This window comes from Bison bison, unplaced genomic scaffold (assembly GCF_000754665.1).
Source record: "Bison bison bison isolate TAMUID 2011002044 unplaced genomic scaffold, Bison_UMD1.0 scf7180017864155, whole genome shotgun sequence".
In the NCBI taxonomy this organism is placed as follows: domain Eukaryota; kingdom Metazoa; phylum Chordata; class Mammalia; order Artiodactyla; family Bovidae; genus Bison; species Bison bison.
Window position 1 is genome coordinate 218,003 of NW_011494727.1, and position 27,308 is coordinate 245,310.

The window sequence follows — 27,308 nt, forward strand, 5'->3', positions numbered from 1 at the left end:
CGAACTGATGTACTGATCTGAACAAAGTAAGGACCACATATTCTCAGCCCAGAAAGGCTCCTGGTGGTTACTGTAAAGTCCCCCAAAATAGAAGCACAGCGCACCCCCGGCATGCAGCCTGCAGCCGTTTCCTGCTTCCCTCCTTGTATAAATCCCGGCTGAGCCTTGCCCTGCTGGGAGTTGATTCTTCTGGGCAGTAAAACACCTTCTTGCTGGCTTCCCTAAAATAAAGCTACTTTTCTTAAACCCAAGACTTAGCTCTCTGTATTGGCTTCTTCAGCGACAAGCAGCTGGGCCTGACTTGGGGGACAATGTTGAGTGTCCAGGCAGGAGTCAGGTCCCCAAGTCTCCAGCCCCTCCCTGTCTTCCTAGAGCAAGGAGCAGAGTGCCACTGGGAAGATAGGGTGGAGTGCCAGCTATTCCCAGGAAGATCTATAGGTCTTCTCCAGCAGCTGCCAAACTTGCTAGATTCAGGAACTTACTCTGACCCTCCCCACGCCTTGCTCACAGGGTGCTTTCACTTTCTGTTAAGAGAAGGAAACTGGCCTCTGAAGGAGCACAGAGCTCTTGACTGAGTGAGTAGAGGGGTGTGGGTCCCAGGAGCCCCCCTTCCCACCTGTTCGTGTGTATTCTTTGCTGTTTGGAACTTTGGGGCCAGTTGGACACTGCAGAAGTGGGAAATGGCTTGTTTGTGACTCTGTACCACTCTCTTCCCAAGGAAGAATTGCTTGTTTGTTTGAAATCTGTTCTGGGGGAGCCAGTGAAGTTGGGGGAAGGGACCTACATCCATCCCTTCTACAAGTCCACTGGCACGCATCTTGACAGATTGGCAAAACTAGAGGTATTGTTGCAAGAAGAGGGACCCTTTCCAGGGCTCGAAACTGTGCTCTCGTCTAACACTCGGAAATGAATTGTCGGAGGAGACACATGCGCTGACAAAGCAAGAGATTTTTATTGGGAAACAGCACCGGGGCGGAGAGCAGGAAGGTAAGGGGACCCAGGAGAACAGCTCTGCCACATGGCTCACAGTTTGGGTTTTATGGTGATGGGATTAGTCTCCGGGTTGTCCATAGCCAATCATTCTGATTCAGAGTCCTTCCTGGTGGTGCCCACCTTGTTCAGCCAGGATGGATGCCAGAGAGAAGGATTATGGAAGGTGGTCAGACACATGCTGTCTCCTTTCGACCTTTCCTGAACCCTTCTTGTTGGTGGTGGCTTATTAGTTCCGTGTTTCTTACCGGGACCTCCTGTCGTAAGACAACTCATACAAGTGGTTACTAGGGTTCCTGAACGGGGTGGGTGGTTGTGTCAGTGTGGTTCCCCTAACAGTATGACCCTGTATCAAGAAAAAAGTGGTTTTCTGCTTTTAATACAACCTTGCCCGTGTATGTCTTCAGTTGTGAAGAACATTGTTCCTGCATGGATCTCTAAGTTATTCCAGTATTTTGCAGTTAGAGCTCTTTTGTCAAGATCTGGTAAGTGGGAGGGAACTCCATGCGCAGGTCTTCCTGTTACTCCATAGTAAGGATTCTTCCAACAAGGGCACTAAATTAAAGGCAAAAAGGAAAGGAAACTGTGAAAAGCCTGCCGTGCTCACAGAGGAGTCTGCAGGCAAGGGAGGGAGAAGATGGGGTCAGCTTTTTAGGGAACTGAATCCAGCCCCAGCTCTGTGGTTCCAGTCCTGATGCCCGAGGCAGGAGCTGCCAGGGCATCTGCACCCCCCTCCTCCCAACTCCAGTCCCCAGAAGGAGGAGGGGTTCTAGTGTGTTGGCGGGACACAGCCTTAGCGTCACCACAGTGTGACGAAGAAAGGAGGTCTGAAGCAGTTTCTCCTTTTAAGACGGGACAGATCACTTGATTTGGCCAGAGTGTGTCCCCTGGGGTGGGGGTGGGGTGGGGGCGTGCCAGGGATGGATTTCCACTGAGACGATTCCCTGCAGGAGCTTTCAGTGCAGGAGAAGAGTTAGTGGCTGACTCTTGATACAATCTTTTTCTCACTTCAGACCTACTAAACTGGAAAAAAACAAATCCTCTGAGTTGATCCACAAAAAAAGGTAGAAATGTTCATTAGTATTTTTTTCAAACCACCGTCCAACATGGGCTGATGCACAGACATGAGCGATGATTGTGTTCACAGTGGGGGAGCCGCACCTCGTCCCAGGCAAAGCCCAGCACTCATCTCTCGGTGTTTGGCTTCTTGAGGGATGATCGGACATCATCAGAGTTCAGTAACATGGGACGAGCTAAAGGGCCTCCAGAAGCTAAAAGAGGCAAAGCGGGACCCTCCCCTGGGGCATCAGAGACAGAGCAGCCCTGCTGACACCTTGTTTCAAATTGCTGACCTCCAGAACTGTGAGAGAACAGGTTTCTGCTGTTTTAAGCTGCCAGGCTTGTGATAATTTGTTGCAGATCTAGGAAACCAGATTTAATTTCCAGAAATGAAAAATATATTCTTTGTCATATTTTTAAGAAAATTTCTCAGAAAAACTTGCTGACCTCCTGCCCTATAGCATGGTGGTCACTTGGATCCCAGGATCCCTTGTCACATCCTATGTCCCCGTGTCTGAGACTCACAGGGGAGGGTCCACTGATGCCCAAGGAGCCAGGAGGGAAGGAAATAAGGGGATGGAGAGCACTAGGATCCCTGGAGAGGACCAGCTGCACCTGTCTGGGGCGGTGCAAAAGCAAGATGCTCTGGGAAGACGTGGTCTCATGTTGACAAAACAGGAAAAGAGATACAGATATTCCCTACAAACATGTATGCATGTATGTACAAACATGTATGCTTGTGTGTACACACATGTCTACACGTGATTTTACAGCATTTGAAATGTATTGAAGGCTGAGGTTGAGGTTGAGGACATGGATGCTCTCTGGATGGAGGGGTGGACGCTCCTGTGAGCAGGCAGGAAGCTTGGCCATGTCGAAGACAGGAAACCAGTCACAGGAGAGATGATAATAGTCTTGCTTTATGTCAGTTATACATGAGAATGAGAGAAATATAGAAAATACTAAACAGAGATGAGGATGGAAAACAATATAAAGAAAAGAGGCTAGCAGCTACTTATCTCCAGCAACCCCACTGCCAAGGAAACAAAATCAGGTGACACTGTATCTCCTGAGGCTTGAAAAGGAGCTGTAATCCGAATTTTCATGTGAAATTAAAACAATGTGCAGCCACCAAACACTCAGGGAAGAAATAGTAATGCTAGTGATTCTACATCATTTTTTCATGAAAACACTGATGGAAACTGTGGTGGAAACTGAACACATCAAGAGTCCACCTGCAGTGCAAACTGGCTTGCAGCCCCTGATCTGCAGCAAATCAAGCTGCATGTGCTGATGTTCAGAGCCAGGGCCTTCTGGGTCCTCTGTGAGGGGGGTGGGGAGGTAGCTGGCACAGATTGAGGGTTCCATGTGACAGGCTTTCTGATGAACCCGTCACATGCTTTTATTCATTTAATTGACACAAAATAGGTATAGAGACATTGAACAGAAGGGGGAAACTGAGGTTCTATTGAGTAGCTTGCCATGATCATCCAGCTATGAAGGCTCTACTCCTTGTCACTCTGAGTGTCCATCACATCTCACCCTTCTCTGCCCTTCTGGCACCTCCTCCTCCTTCCTCTGTTCTGGCCATGACCTTCCCAGCTCACTGTCTTCTAGTCCACATGCCTGGCTGCTGGGCAGGCAGGGCTCAGCCACATCGGCTGTGCTCTGACAGGGGCACCATGTCCAGGCTCACAGATTAGAGTGGAGGAGGGGCTGCTGGAAGACTCAGACAAACTTCCACTTCCTGTTTTCCAGGGCACAGGCCTGACCCAGGGTCACGCGGTTGGAACCCCCATGCCTCCTCTTCTCCATATCCTCTCTCTGATGCATTCAATGGATTCAAAGCATTCAAGTTGTCTCTTATCTTAGGTGGAATTTCAGGGTGAGTTCAAGTAATTAAACTGGGATCAAACTGGGGTACAAAGAGCATGACAATCCCTCCTTCCCTCACCCCAGTGCTCCTTCCCACCCTGGCAGTGCCCACTAGGAGGCCAGCAGGCTCCAGGGCTCCCCTGCAATGGGGCTCAAGGAGCTTTGTGAGTCCAGGGAGGTTCTCAGGTTTTTTCTCTGTTTCTCTTTCCAGCCTCAGCTTGTCCCAGGGTTTATTATCAGCAAAGGCAACAAGGCCCATGATGGCAGGAAGCTGGCTGGGGCTCAGGCTGTTGGCCCTTCAGCCCTGGGGGCCTCTCAGCAAATAGTCCCTTGGAAACAGGGCGGCTGTCCCTGCGGAGGGGGCGGGCTGGGAGAGGCACACTCCCCCCACACACTGGACCCTGGAGGAGGCCCTGTGTGAGCAGGACTGCAGCCCTGGCTGGCAGGACTGTCTTGGGCAGTGACCTGGGCAATTGCGTGGTCTCCAGGGTCCCTGCCACTCTGGCCACGTGTCCCTGTCACAGCCCTGAAACCCCTTCAGGCCCCTGTTCTCCTGTCTCAGTTCCAGTCCCGGCCCCTCCTCCATGGGAAGGTTGGCTCCATGCGTGCATCCCTTCTGGGTCAGAAGACCCCTACTGGGCTGCCTCAGGGCCCCTGGGACCCTGGGATCCCCCCAGTCATCTCCACTCTGCCCCCCGCCCCCGCCTCCACCCCAGTCCCGGGCTCATCCTCAGGGCTGGCCCCTCCCAGGGGTCCTGCAGGGGCCTCCTCTCTCAGCTCCTGCCCTTTAAAGGATTAGATTTGCACGTGGATGGCTGCTTTGGAGCTTAAAAAGCTGGCATTTTAACATTTCGTTCCTTGGTTCCTCCATGACACTCCACCTTGGAATCATGCTAGGTTGGGATCCCCTGACCCAATGCAAAAGAGTGACATGTGAAAGCAAAATTGGGGAGGGGAGTCACAATAGTCCCTACTTCCCATTTCATCCTGTCCCCACGGCCTTGCTCTCACCCCATGGCTCCTCCCTGTTCACTTCTGAAGCTGCCCTCCTCCGGGTGGGGCTGTGTCCCCTCACATGGCAGCTTCTTCTAGTGATGGCTGCAGGGAGGAGAGGCCTGGATTCATGTATTTTCAGGTTGCTGTGGAAGGAGGCTGTGGCCCTGAAGTTGTGTTCTAGGCTTTGGTCCTGGGCTCCACCTAAGGGGATTTCTGCCATGTGTGCTGTAGAGCAAAGAGTTCATGCCCATGGCTTTGGTATATTTATCCGGGGTTCCAACTTCATGGTCATGCCATCTTAGGGAAGGACTTAATTCCCCTACCTTAGTTTTCTCATCTGTAAAATGGGGTTAGTCAAAAGGACACTCCATAGTCCCTTTTCTGAAACACTTGGGGTCAGATATTCTCTAGAATTCAGAATTTTCAGCTCCATACAGGTGACATAGTACATCTACTCTACATGACATCACACCCCACTGGGGTCTGAAAGCACCTTGTAATCATACACATTAGTGTTTTGGCAGCTGAACTTTTGAACAGTCACATTGAGTAAAATAAAAAAAGATCATAATTTGTCTCATGTCTCTTTGGGCCGAATTTTGTTACCAAACAATTTTTTAAATATTCATTTTCAATTTTGAGAGACTTGAAGGGTTGGGATTAAAGATAAGGACCATCCGTCTCTGTGTCTCCATAAATAATGGTCAGCTTAGAGAGATCCACAATGTTCATGGTTTGAGGCTAGACCACAACTAGCTGGGAGCTTTGGGATAAGACAAGTCTCCTGACAAGGCCAAGGGTGATGGGTGGGGAGAACCATTTGGAGCAGCTGTGCTCTTAACCCGAGTGTCTGAGCCATTGGTTCCAACTCCACAGGTCCTGAGCCTCAGCCGTCACAGAGCCCTGAGGCGTTTGTAGGCGTCTGATCCTCTGGAGCCGGATCTTTCTTTGGTGGGTCCTCAGTGAAGACCACTGCCAGACCGGTGACTGTGACTTGCCAGACATTCATAACACCATGAGCACCAGGGCGACACTCCCATACTGGCTCTACGTGAACAGAGTGTTCTGGCTCCTCCGCGTGCCGCAGCTCTTCTCCACCTGCGTGGCATTCTCCTTGGTGGCTGACATGGGCATTTGGAGAGGGGACATAGGTAACTGGTTCATGTCCTGCTGGTGCATCTGTTTCATTGTGACCCTATTCATAGTCATAATTGAGGTAAACGATCTCCAGCCTCGCTTTCCTTTCTACTGGTACAACTTTCCCGTCACCTTCGCCTGCTATGCCGCCCTCATCTGCCTCTCAGCCTCCATCATCTACTCCATCACCTACGTCCAGTTCCTGCCTGATGGCCCTGAGTGGGACCGGGCCGTCGCTGCCACTGCATTCTCCTGCATCGCGTCAGTGCTTTATGCCATAGAAATGGCGGGCGTGTGAAACTTCTACGAGCTCAAAGAGATCCCCTGCTACGTGCACACTGTGCCAGGCCTGCTGAACGTGCTGGAGACCTTCGTTGCTGGTGTCATCTTTGCCTTCCTCAGCAACACCTCCCTATACCTGCACCAGCCGGCCCTGGAGTGCTGCGTGGCCGTGTACTCCATCTGCTTCATCCCAGCAGCAGTAACCATCCTGTTGAATCTGGGCGAATGGGAGAACAGGCTGCCAATCCCCTTCCCCATTTTCCAACTTGTGCTCACCGTGTTCTCTGTCCTCCTCTACATCAGTGCTCTTGTCCTCTGGCTGCTCTACCAGTTCTATGAGGAGTTGGGCGGGCTGCCCCAGCGGTCCAGCGATGTGAGCTGCGTTGATGACCTCATGTGCGCCTGGGACCAGCGCCTGGCTGTGGCCGTCCTGACAGCCATCAACTTGCTGGTTTACGTGGCTGAGCGGGGGTACTGGGCCCACCGGGTCTCTGTAGGGACTGAGGACCAGCCTGGAGACTCCCGATCCTCTGCTCACAGGAGGTATCCTCACTGAGCTCTGACGTCCTCTGATGCCCTCTTCCTGGCTCCCCTTTCCCTCCTCACATCCTTCCCCATGCATCTCATTCTCTTTTCTGTTCCTCTGTCTCCTTCCTGTCTTGTGTGGTTGCCCACATTCTCTTTTGCTTCTCTCATTTTTTCTATATTTTCTATTTTTTGGCCCTTTTCTGGTTTTCTTGTCTCCTGTGTCCTGACCACCTCTCCCCATTTTCCTTCTTCTGATCCATCAGGGACCTGAGACTCCTTCCTTCTGTGTCCACCGCCCCCTCCCGCCTCCTAAGGTGCAGACTCCACAGCACACAGCCCTCTGTGCAGCTGTTCACACCCTGGGCCTCCGGAGGGGCCTCATTGCCAAAGTGTGTCTGTCCCCCTGGGGGTAATAGTTGGTGTGTTTATGGGGGGTGTATGGGTGTTGGGGGTAAGTAGGTCCTCATTTCTGTTAGTGGAGGGGGCTGTACAATGCACTTCCCCTTTAAGTTAAATAAAATCTCTAGAGGTCAATAATGTCAAGTGGACAGGAAATTTGAAGCAGAGACCTTAGATTGAGACCCAACCTGTTGCACAACCCCACCAGAGATTGACTGGAGAATTTTCCCAGGCTTACTAATTATCTGCTGCCTAGAGGGTGTCTTAACAGAAGTGTCTTAACCAATCCAGCTCCTCTCTGGGCAAAGTAAAAAGGATCTAGGAAAAAAAAGCACAAGTTCTTGCAGACACCTGTCTGCAGTGTTGGTGAGGGACGGTGATGCAGCCCTCCTGCCTCGGTGATCAAAGCAGTAGGTCCTTCCTCTGCAGGGAGAAGAGCATGGTCCTGCCAGCCTTAACGGGGATGTTAGCTTGCTATTCTTTTTTCCTATTCTTTTCTTTTTTCTGATCAAGACAGCAAAAATTAGTAGGTGACCCTATTTGTAAAGGGGGAAAGTTTCTTTTCAAATTTTCTTCAGCGGGCAGTTTGAGGGGGTAGCATTTGACAGCATTGACAATGCTGATGTCATTGTCATAGAAACTGCATGGCTTGAGTATGTGGTGCACACACATATGCTGAAGCATAATGTGATCTATATAAATACATATAGTTTAGAAAAACTCCACAGAGCTTTTCGTGTCCATCATTGTCTCTGCTCAATCACATAGTCTGTTTCTTAATCACAGAGAAAGACTTGTACCCCTTCCCACATTTATAGTGTCCTTTTCAAGTTCAATATAAAGATGAAGGAAAACAAAGAAAAACTTCCACAAAATCCAAATATTCCAATTGCCCCAAATTTGCCTAGGGCTCAGAAGGATCCTATCCAATTTCCACCCTCACCCAAACCTGGGTTTCGTGGAGCCCCTTCCACTGATGCCCCACCCACACCTGGACCAGACCCTGGGTCACAGGTGGCCCAGCCTGGGACACAAGAGGTTAGGCCCACCCCAGTGCCGGCTTCCTGGGCCTGAACCCTTAAAGGGGCCAGGAAAGCACCTGGACGCCTCTCTTTAAGGGTGTGTGCCTGTGTGCAGGCTCAGTGGGTGTTTGTGTGTCTCTGTGTGTACCTGTATATGTGCCCATGGGTTCCACTGCACTGAGGCCAGTAGCAGTTTGTTTACAGGAACTGGTGACTGGGAAGGCACCAAAAGGCCTCTTCCTCTCTTCCTCTCAAATGCAAAGCCTCAGAGCCCAGCATCCTGGTGTCAGCAGGCCCAGAGGGACCCGGCAAGCAGAGCTGTGGGAGAGGGGCGAGGAAGGACCCCCGCTGCTGCCCCTCACTCCTGTGCTGGGAGGAAGCCTGGGATCTTCACCCACAGGCAGGTGCGGTGGAGGGGGAGGGCTCCCAGGAGGCAGTTTCCATGGCCGGTAAAACTTAAGAAGCAATGAAAAAGACTTGCTATTTTAAGACAAGACAAGAAAAATTTAAACATAAATATTTTCTCTGCCCATTTGAACCTTCTCCCTCCCCTCTGGTGTGCATTGTGTATTTGCATTGTGTATAAAACCTACCTTCACAAGGGCAGAAATACCTGCTCCACCATAAAGATCAATATTTCTGTTCTGGGCCCAGCCATGTAACTCCTTAGAAAATACTACTACTTACAAATGACTTTATTAATGTCACTACTTTATTACTTCTATTCTTCCTGTTTGACAAGATTCTTGTTTCTTGCTTTCACAATGTGTTATTGAGCCCCTGAAAAAACTAATGATAAACAGACTTGAAACGATTGACCTGATGTATAATTCTAAGATCACTGATTGTAATAGTGTGACTCTGGATATGGGAAGAAGCAACAGGAGGGAATCATTTCCTGGAGCTGACAGACTAGTAAGACAATTGGTCCAGAGGATTTTGGCTACTGTTACCAAGACTAGACGAGTAATTGCTTGCTGAGTAGCCTATCAATGAAATCTTTACCTGACCAGGGAATGAGCATTCCTAGCATCCTGGGACAAACTGGTCAGAAACACCTCCCAAACTTTAGCTGAAATAAGACAGAAACAAATGGAGAATATTGAGTAGTAAAAAATGTTGCCCACCACTGGGTTCTATAAGAATCAAGTCATTAACCACTGCAGTCACTGACCTATCCTGAAAGTAATCTACCCTGAAATGAATTCAGGGTGGAAATCAGGAAGAAGCACTTTATGTTGTAGCAAGACTGGCAGAACCAGAAAGAAACCAGAGGAAGATAGATATTCTTAGGAGAAATTTTTATGAACCCAGTTTCTTGCATCTTCCCATACTTAGAAAAGCACTAAATCCTTAACTCTGGTATCTGATCCTTTCGAAGAACAATAACTTGGTAAGATGTATGCTTGGTTGCATGTACCCAAATCACACACATACTGTCTCCAACCCTTAACTCTTCAGCACAGTTCTCACAGCTTTCTGAAAGACTGTCTCCCTGGTTATAATTCTTTGTTGATTTGAGTAAAACTTTTCACTTCTTTTTGAGTTGACAATTGATGAATTTTTTTACTGATATGAGCATGTATGCATTTATCTCTTGCAAGTTCAGTGCAAGAACTCTCATTTTCTTATATTTTCCTGAATCAGACGAAACACAAACTCCCTCCCAGAGAGGGAGGTGATGAGGTTGAAGAGGTATAAAATGGTCTCAGCTTGCAAAGCTTTGGAGGTGACATTTTAAAAGTTTGTGTTTCATCTTAAGATAACAAAGAGAACCCACCAGAGTTATTTCAGTTTGCATTCAGCACAAGCAGACATTGAGGAAAAGAATGGAAATAGACAAAGCAGCTAGAAGCTAATGGCAGGAGTGCAGGTGAGGGGATGGATGGATCTCAGGTTCATCTTTGTTCAAAGCTGCCTTTCACCGGGAACCCCTCTGTCCCTGGCCCCTCACATCATTGTCTCTGACCTTCACACCAGCCTTAGGAGAGTTATATAATCTCCAGTCTACAGATGAGAAACTAGAACCTCAACAGGGCTAGAGCTCAGGACCTCCCAGCCCTGGAGTCACTGAGCAGGGCCTGATCTCCAGTCTCTGCCCACCAGGTCCTGTCCTTCCTGTGGCTGCACCTCAGGCCAGGCTCCTGGGGCTTCCAAACAGCAGGGGAGCCCCAGCTGTGGTCTCGGTCGTCCAGCCTTTCTTTCACTTAGAGGACAGATGCTAGTCACATAGAGAGAATTCTTATTACAAAGCCACCCTTCCTTTCTGTAGACTCCAGTGAGTCCCGGTGCAGTGGGACTGAACCAGTAGGCTTGCCAGCTCCCCCTTAGCCTGAGCTCTTTAGACAGAGGATCCTGGGTGGGGGAGGTCCGTCAAGTGGAACAACTCCAGCCTCCACTGAGGACCCCGTGGATGAAAAGCTGGGACTGACTGGCAGGGTGATCTCTGCACCCCTGTCCTTCTAGTGAAAGTGAGTCACTCAGTTATGTCTGACTCTTTGTGACCCTGTGGACTATATAGTCCATAGAATTCTCTTCGACCAGAATACTGGAGTGGGTATAGCCTTTCCCTTCTCCAGGGGATCTTACCAACCCAGGGATCGAACCCAGGTCTCCCACATTGCAGGCAGATTCTTTACTGGCTGAGCCACAAGGGAAGCCCAAGAATACTAGAGTGAGTAGCTTATCCCTTTTCCAGCAGATCTTCCTGAACCAGGAATCAAACTGGGGTCTCCTGCATTGCAGGCAGATTCTTTACCAACTGAGCTATCAGGGAAGCCCCCTGTCTCTCTATCCCAGCCCTAAACCCTGGGGATAGGTGGACATGAAGAGATGAAGACACTCCATCTTGACAGAGGGACAAGCTCAGGGCTCTAAACAAGATCCTGATAGGTGTCCCTGGAGCTCCAGGACCTGGGAACAGAGGGTGGCTGTTCTTCACAGACATGAGCAGCTGGGCTGAAAGGCATCTGCCAAGGGTAACTGACCCTGCATTGAGCCAGAAGCAGGAGGCAGGGTTAGAGATTTGAAAGCTCTTCCTCTGGGAATCCTGGTTCCACTCCTTCCAAGAAAGCCTAAAACTCTAGAAGAAACCCCGGCTGAGAGGCAGGAATCCTGGGGTCACCTTCCACACCAGGTTGCAACACTGCTCCAGGTCTCTCCCAACCTCAGCTCATTGGCTGAGAGAGGGCATCTAGAGGTCCCTGGAGCCGCCCCCTGGAGCCACCCCTAACCAAATTGGAGACCCAGCCCCTCACGCCTCCTGCCAGAGCGTCCCTCAGGCTGGCTCTCCCTGCAAGTCAGCCTGGGGGAGAGATGGTCCAAGGACTCCACCTGGTGGCCACTCCACAGCCAGACACAGAGCTGCCTACAGCAGAGACCCCTGAGAAGTCAAGCTGCACCTCCCTGCCCTCTCACACTGGTTTCCAGGTGTCATAGGTGGGAATGCAAAGCACCGGCTCTGGAAACCTGTCTGAATGAAAAGCACTGGCATTGCTGTCAGATGGGCCTGGATTTGAATCCCTTGGGTTCTTAACTTTACCTGGGGCCCCTCATCCCTGCAGTGGGCTATTTGGGACATGTCCTGTGGAGCTGTGCCCCCTCTCTGCATGAACAGGCAGCCCAGGGAGATGGCAGGGGCGAGGCTGGACCAGTCACCAGAATCCCTCTGGAGGTGCTCAGTTCTTAGGCCAGTTGCTAATCCGTGGCTGCACATCATGGTTGCCTGATGTGGCAGTGCTTCTCAAAGTGTGGTCCTCGGACCAGCAGCAGAACATCAACAGGAAATTATTGGGAATGCAGATGCCTGGGTTCCACCCCAGACCTGCTGAGTCAGAAACTCTGGGATGGGGCCCAGAAGCCCCCCAGGTGATGCTGATCCTGGTCCAGTGTGAGAACACGATGCTTAAATACCAAGGTGCTGAGAAAGCTCCTCAGGGCATTCCAGGGTGTTAGGCACTGGAAACATCTGAAGGTCAACAGGGCCACCCTACCCCCACCCATCTGCCTCACTCCCCACCCCCAGGGATTCTGGTTCCTTGGAGCTGAAGCAGGACCCAGACACAGATCTAAATAGCAACATGCAGCTGATCCTAATGTGAGTCACTGCTCTGGTATGGACACTTCCTTACGTACACTGTGCATGCTCTTCCTTTAGAGGCCAGGCCCTGCAGCACAGGACAGGTGCGCTCTGCTAGGTCACTGGACTGTGCAGAGAATAATCACCAGATATTGACATTTAGTGGTAGCTTGAGCTATGACATGCATGGTGCTGGATGACTTGTATGTAATATCTCAGAAGAGCCCAGCGAATTGTTAGAATTTCCTGCTTTACAGTTCTAAAAACTGAAGCACAGAGAGGTTAAGTCCTTAGTCACACAGCTACTAAATGACAGAATCAGATTTCCAACCTATTTTTCTCAGACTCCAGAGTTCACCACTTTTGCTTCCTTTTTGTACAACAAGAGCAGGAATGAGGTGCTGAAGGTCACCATGCGGGGCATCCATCACTCCTGCTGTACTTTTGCCTGGAAGCTCCCTAGTGCTGTGGCATCAACTTCAAGATGTGATGAATGGACCTCGGAGCTGGGTATCACCTCAGGAAATAATGCCTCCTGCCTGGGCATAGATGTAGTTGGGAAAGGAAGGTGAGGTTTCATCCTGGACTCACAGGATTCAGGGTGTTAAGGAATTTGACACTTGCCCCTACCTTCTGCAATAGCTATTATGGAGAAAGAATCCAAGAAAGCACAGATATGCTGTGTGTATATGTCATAACTCAAAAAGCGTCTGTACTGTGAGGACAAGCACAAAACCGCAAATTAACTATATTCTAACACAGCAAAGGCATGAGATTACAGGACAGGAAAGGAAATGAAAGCAATATCTATTTCATTTCCCTCTTGCCTCCCTAACTTGGGCTCCTACCCCATCCCTGGAGCCTGAGGAGGCTTGGTTCCTGTGGCTGGACTCGGAGCATCACGACACTGGGAAGTGTGCCCTTAATTTTGATTCCTGTGACACTGGTATTGTGTGATTCCCTCTGGCTAGGACCACAAGTCAGCAGGGCCCATGGGTGGGAGCCCAGGACCAAACTCGAGCTCTGGGACCCAGGACTCAGCTGCAGGTCTTCCTTCCACAGAAACCTGAAGACACACATGTCCTGGCCTGTCCTCCCTGCAGCATCACTAGCAGGAGCTGCCATCTGAGGGGACACAGCCCCACCCAGAGGAGTGGGATCAGAGATTAACAGGGAGGAACCATGGAATGAGAGCAAGGCCATGGGGACAAGATGACATGGGAAGTAGAAACTATTCTGAATCACCTCCCCTAATTTTGCCTTAACATGTGGTTCTTCTCCACTGGAACAGGGGACACCCACCCAGCATGACTCCAAGATGGAGCATCATGGGGGAACCACAGAATAAATTAACATAATGTTTGACTCTTAAGCTCTAAAGATGCCATCCAGATGGGAGTCTGGCAGTAGTCCTACCTGTGAGGATTCTCCTGGCCTGGGAGACTGGTTAGCAGCTTCCAAGCTGGAAGAAGGGACTGGAAATGAACAGGGATGCTCTGTCTGATGCTGATGTGGAGGTTTTCAGGGCATCTCAGGGAGGGGGTGATGATGGATGGATGATCAGACCCCTTTTAAGGGCAGGAGCTGAAAGAGGAGACCCCTGCAGGACCCCTGGGAGGGGCCAGCCCTGAGGATGCTCCACGAACTGGGGTGGGCGGGGAGCAGAGTGGAAATGACTGGGGGGACCCCAGGGTCCCAGTGGCCCTGGGGCAGCCCAGTGGGTGTCTTCTGACCCAGGAAAAGTCACCCTCCTCCAGGTCCGCTGGTGCTGGGGTCCCCAGCTGAAGCCTCTGAGAGTACAGCCTCCTGGGCACCTCAGCAGGGAGCGGTGCCCCAGGTTGGGATGAGTCTGAAACAGAGGGTGAAGTGTTAAGGGGAAGTAGCAGTGAGACAGGCCTTGTGTGTTTGCTCAGGCACGTTACACTCTTAATTCACAGCCCAGGAAGTCAATTTCCAAAGTCTCAGCTTGCCTGCCATTTCCTTCTCCAGGGGATCTTCCTGACCCAGGAATCGAACCCGAGTCTCCCTCATTGAGGGCAGACTCTTTACCGTCTGAGCCACCAGGGAATCCCTAAGAACCAGAGTTGGCACGAAACAGTGCTGCCTCCTTGTGGACATTACCTGAAACTACAACTTGAGCACAGATAATGCCACCTCCAACTGACAAGGACTTTGGGAATGCTGACGACCGCAGCACTCAGGAAAGGCCCTGGGGAAGATATTGCAGAAATAAATTCCAAACACAGCTGACTTTCAAGAAGACAACTGCAACAGGTAAATTTTCCTCATGCCCTTTAAGGAAATAAAAAAAAAAAACTCAGACACAGGACAAGATGCTCAGCATCCCTACTTATAGGAAAAATGACAAAACTACACAAATACCACTATACGGTCAGAACGGCCAACAATCTGCATCCCCCCCAAAATAATAAAATTTCAAGTTAACTACAGCCTCTGACATTCCCAAACTTGGAGTATATCCCCAGAAAACCATCTTTCAAAAAGACACATGCACCCCAGCGTTCACTGCAGCACTGCTCACAGCAGCCGAGACACAGAACCACAAAGTGTCACCCACAGCTTAAAGCTTAAACAAGATGGGAAAATATTTGCCACAGACTATTACTCAGCCATAAAAACCACACCTGAAATTATGAAATTATGTGATTGGTCATCACAAAGGTGAACCTTAGAGGATCATACACTAAATGAAATCAGCCGGACAAAGGAAGAAAATACCAGATGAAGAATCTCCAGGGCAACATAAAAAAAGATTAAAAAAAAAAAAGGAACTAATTCATAGCTCAAAAGAAGCCTCTGAGAATTCAAACACAGAATTTTTTTTAAAGTTAAGGACCAGGTTGTATTCATAGGGGCTTGGGACTGACAAATACACAGAAATCCACTACTTCAGCATATACACCGAAATCTGTATCTGTAATAGAAGATCCATGAGGATTATCTCCTTCCCTCATTCCTTCCTTTGACATACACACACACAAAAATCTGTGTCTCTAATAGATACTGCACAAGGATCTGATATTCAGCAAATGGAACTTTCCTTTACCTTCTACAATAATCGTTATGGAAAAAGAATCCAAAAAAAGAACAGATGTGCTATATGGATATGTCATCACTGAATCAAGGGTGTATAAACCCTGACAACAAGCATAAAACCTCAAATCAACCATATTGCAACATAGCAATGGCATGAGGTTACAGAAAAGGAAAGGAAACAAAAGCAATATCTATTTCATACCCTCCTGTCTCCCTGACTTGGGCTGCTATCCCATCGTTGGAGTCTGAGGAGGCTTGGTTCCCATGGCTGGACTGGGATGGGACACTGGTCTTGACTTGACTGGGAAGGATGCGCTTAATTTAGAGCCTTATAACAACGGTATTGTCTGTTTCTCTGGCTGGGACCCCATGCCCTAGATACCCAAAGGATGCTGGCATGACCCTCTGACTTCAAGGACCTTGGAAAAATCACCTAGCCTCCAGGTCTCCTGGTGCTGGGGTCCCCAATTCAAGGTTCCTTCATGAGACTACAGCTTCCTAGGCACCTCAGCAGGGGCTGTGGCCCAAGTTGGGATGAGTCTGGAGGGGAGGGGTGAAGCTTTAGGTGGAAAAATTAGTGAGACACAAGCTCTGGAGTGTTTGCTCATGCACATTCCACTCTAAATCACAGCCCAGGAGGCCGACTCACCTTAAGGCTCGGGTTGCAGGAGGATCAGAGTTGGAATGAAGAAGTGCTGCCGCCTTGTGGGCATTTCCTGTACCTACAACTTGAACACGCGCATAATGGTGCCTCCAATTCACAAGGGCTGTTAGGCTGCTAATGGCAGCTGCCCTCAGGAAAGTTCCTGGGGCAGGTATTGCAGATAAATTACAAACACACTGACTTTCAGAAGCCAACTGTAACAGGTAAATTTTCTTCACATACTTTCAGGGAAAAGTAGAGAAGAAAATCTCCAAAGGGACACAGGACAAGATGCTCAGCACCCCTAATTATTACAGGAGGAATGCCATCAAAATAACAATGTACTAGTCAGAATGGCCGTTCTAAAAGTCTACAAACCATGTCTACTCCCGGCGTCCCACCTGACTCGGTCTCTGGAATTGACATTGGCAACAGCCACAGAAAGGAAGGCTATGCCAGGGGAAAAAAAAAAAAAAACTTTCAAAGGTGTCAAGCCTAGGATCTGACATAGCCACATCTGGTCATCTATCTTATGAAAACCATCATTCCAAAGACACATGCTCCCCAACGTTCACTGCAGCTGAGACACAGACATGGGAAAATGTCCACCGACAGATTAAAGAAACTGTGGTACACATACATACACAGTGGACTCTTCCTCACCCATGAATAGCCACCACTGAAGTGTGACATCAGTCACAACAAGACTGGATCTTGGAGAATCATGCATTACATGAAGTCAGCTAGACAGAGGAAGACAAAAGAATTTGATTTCTCTTACAGGCAAAATTTTAAAAATTTACAAAGGAACCAATGTAAAACACAAAAAGATTGCTGAGAATTCAAACACAAAGAATCAGTCTCAAAAAAGTAACAATAAAGGGGCAGGGATAAAATCAGAGATCCTGAAAAACATACGCAGGAATTTGTAATGATAATCCCCACTTCATGGATCACTGCCTTGTTGTGTCCAAGGGGCTTGTATAACTCAATGAAGGTATGAGCCATGCAGTGTAGGGCCACCTGAGAAGGATGGGTCATACCAGAGACTTCTGACAAAACGTGATCCGCTGGAGGAGTGAATGGCAAACCACCCCAGTAGACTTGCCATGAGAAACTCATCAACTGCTGTTTAAAAAGCTAGTGGATGCCATGGAACTCCAGTGGAGCTATTTGAAACGATAAAGGATGATGCCATTGATGTGTTGCATTCAATATGTCAGCAAATCCAGAAAACCCAGCAGTGGCCACAGGACTGGAAAAGGTCAATCCTCATGCCAATTCCCAAGAAGGGCAGCAATAAAGATGTGCTATTGGACAGTTATATTCATCTCCCATGCTAATAAGATCATGCTTAAAATCTTACTTGCATGCAAAGCATTATGCGAACCAAGAACTTCCAGATATCCAAGCTGGTTTAGAAAAGGAAGAGGAAGCAGAGATCAAATTGCCAACATTCGCTGGATCATAGAGAAAGCAAGGGAATTCCAGAAAAACATCTACTTCTGTTTCATTGATTACTCTAAAGCCTTTGACTGTGTGGATCATAACAAACTGGGGAAAGCTCTTAGAGAGATGGGAATACCAGACCAACTTACCTGTCTCCTGAGAAACCTGTATGTGGGTCAAGAAGCAACAGTTAGAACCCTGCAGGAAACAACTGATGGCTTCCAGATTGAGAAAGGAGGATGACAGGGCTGACTGCTCTCACCCTGCTTGTTTACCTATATGCTGAGCACATCATGAGAAAGGCCGGGCTGCTGAGTTACAAGCTGGGATCAGGATAGTTGGGAGAAACATCAACAGTTTCAGATATTCGGATGATACCACTCTAATGGCAGAAAGTGAAGAGGAACTGAAGAACCTCTTGATGAGGGTGAAGGAGGGGAGTGAAAGAGCTGGCTTAAAACTCAATATTAAAAATACTAAGATCATGGCATCTGGCCCCATTACTTAATGGCAAATAGAAGGGGAAGTATGGAAGTAGTGACAGATTTCCTCTTCTTGGGCTCTAAGATCACTGTGGATGGTGACTGCAGTCATGAAACCAGAAGATGATTGCTTCTTGGCAGGAAAGCTATGACAGACCTAGGGAGTGTATTGAAAAGCAGAGACATTACTCTGCTGACAAATGTCCATATAGTCAAGGCTGTGGTCTCCCCATTGGTCATGTGTGGTTGTGAGAGCGGGGCCACAAAGAAGGCAGAGCACCAGCGAATTGACGCCTTCAAACTGTGGCGCTGGAGAAGACTCCTGAAGGTCCCCTGGACATCAAGGACATCACACCAGTCAATCTTAAGGGAGAACAACCCTGAATACTCATTGGAAGGACTGATGCTGAAGCTCCAGGATTCTGGTCATCTGATGCAAACAATCAGCTCGCTGGAAAAGTCCCCGATGCTGGGAAAGATTGAGAGCGGAAGGATAAGAGGGTGTCAGAGGATGAGAAGGCTGGACGGCGTCACCAAGGTGATGGGCATGAACTTGGGCAAACTCCAGGAGATGCTCAGGGCCAGAGATGCCTGGCGGGCTGCAGTCCATGGGGTCTCAAAGAGTCAGACATGACTGGCCAACTGAACAACAATGACAATGATAATCCAGAAGGATCATCTTTACTTCCCTTCTTCCTTTCAAATATACACAGAAACCTGTATCTCTAACCTATACAAAGAAACCTCCCTCTGTAATAGGTAATTCACAAGGATTAGCTCCTCCCTTCCTTCCTTTCACAAACCCACAAAAAAATCTGTATATCTAATAGATAATCCAGGACATGATTTTCAGCAAAGGGAACTTGGACCAACTTTCTGCAATAAATTTTATGGCAAAAGAATCCCCCAAAGAAGTGATAGGCTATATGTATGTGTCATAGTTGAATCAGGCGGCTGTACACTAACAGAAGCATAAAAATGGAGATTGAAGAAAAGTAAAAGAAGGAAAAGGAATGCCCATGTGTTCCCTCCAACCTCCCTGACTTGGGCTGCGATCCCTTCCCTGGACCCTGAGCAGGCGTGGGTGCCCGTGCTGGACTGGATGGGGCAGAGACCACGGGTAGGGTGCTGGTAATAGAGCCCCCCCGCCCCCAAACCTGTACTATCTGGTTTGCTTGGCTGGGAACAGAGTCCCAGGGCACCTAAAGGATGGTGGCCCAACCCTCTGACGTCCAGGACCTTGGAAAATCACCTAACTCTAGGTCTCCTGGTGCTCTGGTGCCCAACGCAAGCCATCTTCTGAGAGTGGAGCCTCCTAGGCCCCTCGGCAGGGTGTGTGGTCCAGGTTGGGAGGAGTCTAGAGGGGAGGGGTAAAGATTTAGGGGGAAGAAGTACTCAGACCATGCCCTTGAGTGTTTCCTCAGGCACTTTCCACTATAATTCACAGCTCAGGAAGCTAATTTTCCCTAAGGACCTCCTTGCAAGGGGAACAAGAGTTGGGCAGGCAGAATTGGTATTGCCCTGTGGACATTTCCTGTAACTACAACTTGACCAGCAGTGCCCACTTGCACCTCCAATTCGCAAGGCCTGGGGGGCTGGTAATGACAAGCTGCCCTCAGGAAAGATCTTGGGCAGGTGGTGCAGAGATATACTCCAAACAGAGTTGACATTTAAAAGCCAATTCTGACAGGTAAGGATCCTAAATTCTTTATGGAAAAAAAAACCCAAACAGCCACAGCACATGATGATCAGCATCCTTAAATATTATAGGGGAAATGACAATCAAAACAGCAAGAAATCAAATCCCACCTGCCCTAATGGCCATCATCACAGGTGTGTAAACAGTAAATGCAGGAGAAAGCCGGGGGATGTTTGAACTCCACTACATGGTTGGTGAGAATGGACATTGCCAACATCCCTTAGAAAAGACAATTTTCTCATGCCAAAAAACCCCCAAAAAACCTTTCCGACAAGCTAAGCCTACTATCTGGCATCTTCACCTGGGTCAGTGTGCAGAGAAAACCATCATTAAAAAAAGATTCATGCACCCCAGCGTTCACTGCTGCAGTGCTTACAATAGTCAAGACACAGGACCACAAAATGTCCTGACAGATTAAAGCTTAAGGAAAATGTCATACATAAATACAATGGGCTATTACTCAGTCATGAAAAAGCAGCACTGAAAATATGAAACTATGCTCCAGGTTGCCACAGGAATGGAGCCTGGATGATCATACACTAAATTTAATCAGCCAGACAGAGGGAAAAAATAGCATATGATGTTCCTTTGAGGCAAATAAAAAAAGAGATACTAAGGAACTAATTTACAACACAGAAAGAGACTAGGAAAATTCAAACATAAAAGAAATTTCCCAAAAAAAGGAACAATAAAGGCCAGTGAAACATTTGGAAATCAGCACTACCATAGACAGAGGAATTTGTATCTCTTACATACACATAGAAATTTGTATCTGCATGACATACACACAAAAACCTGAATCTGTAATAGATAATTCACAAGGATTATCTCCTTCCTCCTTCCTTTCATATATGTGTGTGTGTGTGTGTCTATATATATATATATATAATCTCTATCTCTAATAGATACTATGGGCTTCCCTGGTGACATAAGGGGTAAATAATATGAAGGCAATGATGGAGACCTGGATTCAATGCCTGGGGCCAAAATATCCCCCAAAGAAGGGGATGGCTACCTACTCCAGTATTTGTGCCTGGAGAATTCCATGGAGAGAGGAACATAGTGGGTTACAGTCCTTGGTGTCGCATACACTCAGAATAGATACACCAGAAGACATAATATTCAGCCCAGGGAGGTTACCTGACCTTGTTCAATCATCTCTATGGCAAAGACTTGAAGAACAGAGATGCTGTGTGTAAATGTCATAACTGAAACCGGAGCCTGTTCAGTGACAACAAGCACAACACTGCAAATCAAACGTAGGCCAACGTAGCATCTGCGTGAGATTAACGAAAAGAAAAGAACAATGTCTTTTATTCCCTCCCATCTCCCTGACTTGGGCTGCTTTCCAGCCCGTGGAACCTGAGCAGGCTTGGTTCCCATGAGTGGGTAGAGAGGGATCCAGACAGTCGGGCCGGGTGCCCTTCACTGAGCCTCCTCTTCAACATGTACCATCTGGCTTGCCCTGGCCGGGACCATAGCCCCTACTGCATCCAAGGGATGGTGGACTGACCCTCTGGCCACGAGGACCTTGGAAAAGTCACCTTCCTCCAGGTCCGCTGGTGCTGGGGTCCCCAGCTGAAGCCTCCTTCTGAGAGTGCAGGCTCCTAGGCACCTCAGCAAGGAGCGGTGGCCCAGAATGGGATGAATCTGAAAGGAAGGGGTGAAGCCTTAAGGGGAAGAAGCAGTGAGACTCAAGGCCTTGGGTGTTTGCCCAGGCACCTTTCACTCTATTTCACAGCCCTGGAAGGCAACTTTCCCAAAGGCTCAGTTTGCCTGAAGAACCAGAGTTGGCAAGAAACAGTGCTGCCGCCCTGTGCACATTTCCTGTAACTACAACTTAAACACCTTGCTTTCTGCACCTCCATTCACAAGGCCTGTGGGGCTGGAATGACAGCTGCCCTCGGGAAAGGTCCTGGGGTGGGTATTGCAGAAATAAATTCCAAACACAACTGACTTTCAAGATGCCAGTTGCAACATGTACATTTTCTTCACACAATTTAAGGAAGAAAATAAAGAAAAAACAATCCCCAAATGGCTACAGGACAAGATACTCAGCATCCCTAATTATTACAGGAGGAAAGTCAATGAAAATAGCCAGAAATCTAATCACACTAATCCACAAACAATAAATGCAGTACAGAGCCGGCAAGACAAGTAACACCTCCCTCTCTGACCCAGCACAATCAGTGGGATGGACATTGGCAATAGCCACTGAAAGGAGAGTTTCCACGTGCCAGAAAAAAAACACTTTCCAAGTAGCTAAGCTTAGGATCTGACATATGCACACCTGGGCCAAGAAACTGTCATTCCAAAAGACACATGCACCCCACGTTCACTGCAGCACTACTCACAGTAGCTGAGACACAGACCCGAGAAAATGTCCAATGGCAGATGAAAGCCTAAAGAAAATGCGGGGCACATATACAATGGACTGTCACTCAGCTATGAGGAGGCACCACTGAAACTACTAAACTCTGTCGTCAGTCACTAGAAGGATGGACCTCGGAGGATCACACACTAAGTGACGTCAGCCAGAGAAGACAAAAGACTATGATACCCCTACAGGGAAAGTTTTTAAATATACGAAGAAACTCATTGAAAACTCAAAAAAAATCCCTGAGAATACAAACACAAACAACCAATCCCCAAAAAGTAACAATAAAGGGATATGGATAAATTCAGCGGTCATGACTAAAAAAACACATGAATCTCTATCTGTAATAGGAATCAAGAAGGATTATATTTTTCCTTTCTTTCTTCCTTCCAAGTATATTCAGAAATCTATCTCTAACATATACACAGAAAACTAAATCTGTAATAGATAATTTACAAGGACTATCTCCTCCCTTCCTTACTTTCACAAATACAAAATATCTGTAATAATAGATATCCTGAAGAACATGATTTTCAGCAGATACAACTTTCCTCAGCCTTCTGCAATAATCTTTATGGCAAAAGGATCCCCAAAACGTGAGTTATGCTGTTTATGTCATAGTTGAATCAGATGGCTGTCCACTGACAAGAGGCACAAAATTGGAGATTAAAGAAAAGTAAAAGAAAAGGAATCCCATTTTATTCCCTCCGACCCCCTGACTTGAGTTCCTATCCCATCCCTGGAGTCTGAGCAGGCTTGGATCCCACTGCTGGAATGCATGGGGGCAGAGACAGCTGGGCAGGGCGCCCTTAACTGAGCCCCCACTTAAACCTGTACTGTCGGGTTTGCTTGGCTGTGAACAAATTCTCCAGTGCACCCAAAATATCGTGCCCCAACTCTCTGACCACTCTCTCTGGTGGATATTGCACATATAAATTACTAACAGCCGACTTTCAAGAAGCCAACTGCAAATGGTAAATTTTCCTAACACCCTTTAATGAAAAAAAAAAAAGAAATAAAAACTATCCCAAATGGCAACCAGACAAGATGTTCAGCACCCCTAATTACTGCAGGAAGAATGACAGAATGACAACAAATGTCACCCTACACCAGTCAGAGTGGCCATCCACCCAAGTCTACAGGAAATAAATGTAGAAGAGAGCCAGGAGGTGAGGGAACCCCTTACATGGTCGATGGGAATGCACACTGGCAACAGTCACTAGAAAAGACAGTCTCTGCATGCCAGAAATTAAAGTTTCAAGATAGTTAAGCCTAGGTCTGACATTCCCACACCTGGGCTATGTCCTGAGAAAACCATCATTCACAAGACACATGCACCCCAACATTCTCCGCAGCACTGCTTACCACAGACAAGACACAGAAACACAAAATTTCCACCCACAGCTCAAAGCTTAAACAAGATGTGCTACGTACTTACCATGGACTATCACTCAGCCATAAAAAAGTGCCACTGAAATTGTGATATTATGTCCAGGGCTCCACAAGGGTGGACCCTGAAGGACCATACACTAAGTGAAATCAGCCAGACAAAACAGCAGAGGAAGAACCTTCCAGGCCACATAAAAAGAGATAAAAAGAAACCAATTTACAACACAAAAGGAGCCTCTGAGAATTCAAACACAAATAAAGGGTTAATAAAAGGCCAGGATGAATTCAGAGGAGGTTGGCACTAACACATACACCAAATTCTTTATCTGTAATAGTTAATCTACGTGCATTATCTCCTTCCCTCATTTGTTCCTTCACATTCATGCAAAAAACAAACAAAAACTGTATCTCTAATAGATACTGCACAAGGATCTGAAGTTCAGCACAAGAACCTCCCCCTACCTTCTGCAATAACCTCTATGGAAAAAAAATCCAAGAAAGCACAGATATGCTGTGTGTATACATCATAACTGAAAAACGCGGCTGTACATGGATGACAAGCACAAAACCGCAAATCAACTATATTCTAACACGGCAAAGACACGAGATTACAGAAAAGAAAATAAAAGCAGTATGTATTTCATTTCCCTTTTCCCTCCCTGACTTGGGCTCCTATCGCATCCCTGGAGCCTGAGGAGGCTTGGTTCCTATGACTGGGCTGGGAGGGTCTAACACTAGGAAGAGTGCTCTTAATTTAAACCCCTATGACGCTTGTATTTTGTGGTTTCCTCTGGCTGGTTCCTAACGCCCTAGGGCATCCAAAGGATTGTGGCAGGACCCTCTGACCTCGAAGACCTTGAAAAAGTCTCCTAGTCTCCAGTTCCCTGGTGCTGGGGTCCCAGGAGGGAGTGCAGCCTTCTGGGCCCCTCACCAGGGAGAGGTCCGCAAGGTAGGCATGAGGGTAGTGGGCTGGGGAGAAGCTTCAGGAGGAAGAATAGTGAGACACAAGCCCTTGGGTGTTTGCTCAGGCACATTCCACTCTAAGTCACAGCCCCCAAAGTCCACTTTCCCTCAGGCTCTGACTGCAGGTGGAACCAGAGTTGTCATGAAGTGCTGCCGCCTTGTGGACATTTCCTGTAACAACAACTTGCCCACCAGCGCTTACCTGTACCTCCAATTCAAAAGCCCTGTGGGGTGGTTAATGACAGCTGCCCTCAGGAAAGGCCCTGGGGTGGCTATTGCGGAAATAAATTCCAAACATAACGGACTCAAGAAGTCAATTGCGATGGGTAAATTTCCTCAAATCCTTTGTGGGGGGAAAAAAAAAAAGAAAAAATGGCCACAGGACAAACCATTCAGCATCTAATTATTACAGGAGGAAAGACAATCAAAATGATGACAAGAAATCAAATCCCACCAGTCAGAATGGACACCCTCAAAGGCCGACAAAGAGCAAATGTGGGAGACAGCCAGTTAATGATTGAACCCCACTACACGGTTGGTGGGAATGGACGTCGCCAACAGCCCCTAGAAAAGGCAGCCTCCGCAAGCCAGAAGATAAACTTCTCAAGAGAGCTAAGCCTCGTGTCTGACATCCACACCTGGGCCTATAGCCCCAGAAATCCATCATTCAAAAAGACACATGCACCCCAACATTCACTGCTGTACTGCTTATAATAGCCAAGACACAGAATGACAAAATCCTGTAACAGATTAAAGCTTAAAGACAATGTGGTAAATACATTGGACTATTAGTAAGCCATGAAAAGCAGCGCTGCAGTGATGAAATTAGGCCACAGTTTGCCACAATGATGGAGGCTGGAGAATCAAACACTAAGTGGAAGAAAATAGAAAATAGAGGAAGGAAATATAATATGATGTTCCTTCTAAACAAAAATAAATAAAGAAACTAATATACAATACAGAGACAGAGACTCTGAAAATTCAAACACAAACAGGAATTCCAAAGAAAAGAAACCATAAAGGGCCAGGGATGAATTAGGAATTCAGGACTACATATACATAGAAACGGTATCTGAATAGATAATTCACAAGGACTACCTCCTTTCTTCCCTGCCCTCCTTCCTTATTCCTTCATTCCTTATTCCTTCCTTCCACATATACACAGAAATCTGTATGTCTAACAGGTACACACAAATCCATATGTCTAACATATACACATAAATCTGTACTCATAATAGATAATTCAAAGGATTATCTCCTTCCTTCCACATACGTAAATATCTGTATCTCTAATAGATACTGTGGGCTTCCCTGGTGGCTCAAAGTATAAATAATATGAAAGCAATGAGGGAGACCTGGGTTCAACCCTGGGTCAAAACATCCCCAGGAGAAGGGAATGGCCCCCCACTCTGTATTTGTGCCTGGGAAATCATGGAAAGAGGAGCCTGTTGGGCTTTAGCCCTTGGGGTCACATAGAGTCAAAATAGATGCTCCAGAAGGACAGAATGTTCAGCATAGGGAGCTTACTCTCCTTGTTCAATAACGTCTATGACAAAGAAGTGAAAAAGGAACAGATATGCTGTATGTACACGTCATAACTGAATCAGGAGCCTGTACACTGACAGCAAGCACAGCACTGCAAATCAAATACAGGTCAGCATTTCATCAGCATGATATTAAAGAAAAGAGTAATGCCTTTTTTATTCGCTCTGGTCTCCCTGATGTGGGCCGCTTGCTGTACCTGGAACCTGACCAGGCTTGAGTCCCATGACTGGGCAGGAGAGGGGCTGAGACAGTTAGGGTGAGTGCCCTTAACTGAGCCTGCTCCTAAGCCGGTAGCATCCGGTTTGCTCTGGCTGGGACCATAGACCCTAGTGCACCCAAAGGATGGTGGCTTGACCCTCTGGCCACAAGGACCTTGGAAAAGTCACCTTCCTCCAGGTTTCCTGGTGCTGGGGTCCCCAGCTGAAGCCTCCTTCCTGAGAGTGCAGCCTCCTAGGCACCTCAGCAGGGAGCAGTGCCCCAGAATGGGAGGAGTCTCCAGGGGAGGGGTGAAGCCTTAAGGGGAAGAAGGGAGACCCTGGCACATTCCTCTCTAATTCACAGCCCTGGAAGCCAACTTTCCCAAAGGCTCAGTTTGCCTGAGGAGAAGGCAATGGCAACCCACTCCAGTACTCTTGCCTGGAAAATCCCATGGACAGAGGAGCCTGGTAGGCTGCAGTCCATTGGGTCACGAAGCGTCGGACACGACTGAGCGACTTCACTTTCACTTTTCACTTTCATGCATTGGAGAAGGAAATGGCAACCCACTCCAGTGTTCTTGCCTGGAGAATCCCAGGGACGGTGGAGCCTGGTGGGCTGCTGTCTATGGGGTCGCACAGAGTCGGACACGACTGAAGCGACTTAGCAGCAGCAGCAGCAGCAGGCAAGAAATAGTGCTGCCGCCTTATGGACATTTTCTGTAATAACACCATGAAGAGCTGTGCTGCTGGACATTTAATATTCACAAGGATCCAGGAGCTCCAAAAAATTAAATACATGCCCTAGAGAAATGTTTTATGGGTGGCCATGGAAAAATAATTCAAAATAAGGCAGGCATTAAAGAAGCCAATTTCAAGATATAAGTATAACTCACACCCTTTTCAAAAAAATCACATGAAATGATGTCAACATTGTTAAATATTAGAGAAATGCAAATCTGAACTACAGCAAGGCATCACATCACACTGGTCAGAATGGCCATTGCCAAACACTCCACAAACAATAAGTGCTGGAGAGGCTGTGCAGACAGGGGAACACTCCTCCACTGATGCTTGGGATGGAAATTGGTAACAGCCACTGTGGAGGACGCAGTGAGGGTTCCTTCAGACATGAAAATGAGAA

At 47.8% G+C, this 27,308-nt stretch overlaps 1 pseudogene across 1 annotated transcript; it reads left to right on the plus strand.

Annotated features, from left to right (window-relative positions):
- Nucleotides 1-532: 532 nt before the first annotated feature.
- On the plus strand, nucleotides 533-8,508 carry LOC104989366 (annotated as a pseudogene). The gene is made up of 3 exons (XR_825364.1): nucleotides 533-987; nucleotides 3,808-3,934; nucleotides 5,797-8,508. The product of XR_825364.1 is annotated as a myeloid-associated differentiation marker-like (transcript).
- The last annotated feature ends 18,800 nt before the right edge of the window (nucleotides 8,509-27,308 follow it).